A 3,424-nucleotide genomic window follows, 5' to 3' on the forward strand; every position below is an offset into this window, starting at 1 on the left:
TTAAAAAGCAGTGGAGACAATGGACAACTTTTCCTGGTTCCTGATCTGAGTGGATTTTTTTTATACTTTCTATTGCTTCTTCACATTCCCTTATTGTCTTCTTAATTTCCTTAAACTCATCTATGTCTTTTCTACATTCTACATATCTTTTGTCCAACATTTGGTTTTGTCTTTCTATTTTCTCATCCATTCCCTTTATTGTCTTAATCATCCATATTTTAAATTCCCTTTCTGTCAGTTCCATTAATTCTCTATAGGATGAGTCTCTGTAAAAGCTGCCTCATTGTCCTTGGAGGAGTTGTTCTATTTTGTTTTTTTATGGTGCCTGAATTTTTCTGTTGGTTCCTCCTGATGTATGTTTTCTTCTTGTTCACTTCTTTATGCACCTTTTTCCTTCTCAGTTCCTCCTTTGCTTAAAATTACCTTGTCTCAGAGTTTATGTGATGAAGAGACCTCTTGGTGTGAGGCCAAAATGAGAAGGGTAAGGTGCAAGCAGAGAGAAATGGGGTGGGGGGAAGAAAGAGTAAAAAAGCATGAAAGAATAAAAGAAAATAAAAAGAAGAAAGAAAGAAAACAAGGGAAGGAAGAATAACAGAAGAAAGAAAAAAAAACTTGGAGAACAGGAGATAAGGAGATCAGAAAGAGAGGCTGATTGTGATGGAAGAAATGATATTGATCAGGATACTGCTAACACCATGCCTATAACTCAAGGGTTTTGAGGGGGCTGGAGAGGGAGGGTTCCTTGAAATCAGGTGGTCCTTAGCTGCCTGAGACAAAGCAGACTCTTCCACTGGCAAGACTAGGAAGGAAAGGAAAAGAGCAAAAACAATAAACACTAAGGAAAATTAAGTACTAATTAAAATGAAGTAGAAAAATTCTGCAGTGTGGTCTTGCCAATACTATCTTCCTAGGGCTGGTGGTAGGAAGGTCTCTTAGCCACCTTGAGCCACTGACTGCTGTGGCCTACCTGCCAGACTGCAGCTGTGTCCCCACAGCTCTCAGCAAAATAAAAAAAAAAAGAGAGAGAAAAGAAATAATGTTAAGATAAGAATAAAGGAAATTAAAAATATCTTTGTATCTAATAGAGGAGAGAGAGGGAAGTGGACTACAGAATGAAAGGAGAGAGACAAGAAAAAGGGAGGGGATAGCTTAGCTGTTGCAGGGCTGATTACTGTGGGAAAGTTAGAAACATAGAAGAGTCTCTGTCCAAAGAGATAATGTACTGCAGTGAAATATGGAGAGAGAATAAATGAGTCTAAAATACTGTAACCAAAAAATACAGGAGCCCTTGCTCTTGATGAAAGTAAAAATAGAAGTTAGAAAAGAACCAACCATGCAAATAAGCAAGAAGCAAAACACATCAAGACAAAATATCATAAAGCTCTAAATAACCCTAAATAAGCAACCTCAGTAACAAATAAATGAAAAAACAAACAAACAAAGAAAAATAAAAAGAAAATACTAACAAGAAGAAAAAAACAAAATATAAAAACTAATTATATATATACTATATACATAAAAACAAATATATTTGTTCACATATGGTTCACATACAGCAACCATATTTATGTATATACATATTGTGGGAGGGTCTGACTTTAGTAGAAAAATACTTGTGTTGCAATATATTGCTGGAACATCAGGTGGTGCTGTAGTATTAGAGGATGGGCAACACAGCTAATAACCTTTCTCTAGAACCCAGGAATGTACCAGATCCCCAACTTAAACGTCCACAGTTATCGCCTGAGTATTTCCTCAGCAATCAGGTTCCGCTAGGTCGGGAACTCAGATCTCTCTTGAATCCTTGAAAGGCTGGTCTCACCATGCCTCAGACAACAGTTCTCTTGTGGTGCTCGAGTCCCTGAGTCTATCACAACTAGGGGACTGATCCTAGCAGACAGAAATAAAATGGTTATGTTCTTTTAGGGGGCCCAGCCTCACGAGATTCTCACGACCTTGCTATAATGGCTTACCCCTCGCTACTAGGACCTTCCCAGACTGGCCAACTCTACCGCTGCCAAACTGGTGGCCAATCCGCTCCAGCAAGCCCTCAAATCTGGCTGCTATATACTTCAGGCAATTCATGCCATGCACTTCTCCTGAGAACCAAAAGCTGCAAAAAGGCTTCCTAGCTTCCCATATCTCCCCAGCTTCCGGCAGCCACAGCCACCTAGGGCTCTTGCCAGTGGCCTGCACAAGACTTGCCTAGCATGTCTGATCTCTGCCCTACTGCTCCAGTTCGCACCCAGCAACCAGCACTCCATCACCTTGCAGCACACCCTGAGCCACAGCACCAGGCAAAATCACCGCTCCAAAGCACCTGACCAACTCTCCGTTTCTCTTAGGGCATTGGTTCTCAACCTGTGGGTCATAGGCCCTTTTAACAATGGAAATACATTTTTGGCATTAGGAAACAGTAGTAGTTGAGAACCACTGCTCTAGGGGAACTCGACCTGACTGTCTTCTTGGTTTTCCGTCTTGCTTTGTCTCTACGACCTGGTTGTTTGTACCTTCACGTTAACCTAAAATAAATTTACTTTTTGAAAAAAATAAAGTAAAAATACTTACTTTTTGAAAAAATAAAGTAAAAAAGAAAATGAGAAGAAAAGCGAAGGGAAGGGAAGGGAAGGGAAGAGAAATAACAGAAAGATGTGGGCCCAATCAAGGTCCCATCTTCCTTTTAGCTGGCTTGCCAGTCTTATCTGCTGATCTCCAGGACTGGGTCCTTATGTTCTTCATTCATTTGACATTGATTATGCATCAGGGATATGGTGGTAAACAACAACAACAATAACAAAACACACACACACACACACACACACGGGCATGGTTTCTAACCTGGTGACGCTCATAATTTAATGGAGACAGACATGAATGAAATTGTAATCACAAATGGCAATAAATGCTATGAGAAAAAATAATAGAATGACTGAGGAAGTTACAGAGACCTGAAGTAGCCTGTAGGGGGAGGGTGGTTAAGGAGATCTGCTATGAGATATAAACCATGAGCTGGAGTTCAGGGGCAATTGAAGGGATGAAGGCAGTAGGAAGAGGGAGGGAGAGGCAAGACAGGGATTGTTGATCAGAGAGGACACCTTGAAAGAAGTCCCTGAGTAGAAGTGTGAGAGGACCCCCATTGGAGGAGCAGAGCAGAGATCAGTGGGGCTAGAGTTCAGAGAGTGGGAGAAGTTGAGATGAGAGAGATGAGGGTAGGGGACTGATCATTCAGGGCTTTGTGGGCCATAAAGAGGACTTTGGATTTCATTTTAAGTGTTATAGGAAACCCTTAAGGAGGATTAAGTAGAGAAAGGGCATGAAGAGATTTGTGTCTTTAATAGATCTCTTTGGCTGCTGGGAGAGAATGACCTGTACCAGGACAAGAGAGGAAACAGGAATGACATAGAGGAGGTTAGAGCAGTTTTGG

This window comes from Otolemur garnettii, unplaced genomic scaffold, assembly GCF_000181295.1.
Source record: "Otolemur garnettii isolate 467f Iridium unplaced genomic scaffold, OtoGar3 scaffold00337, whole genome shotgun sequence".
Taxonomy (NCBI): Eukaryota; Metazoa; Chordata; class Mammalia; order Primates; family Galagidae; genus Otolemur; species Otolemur garnettii.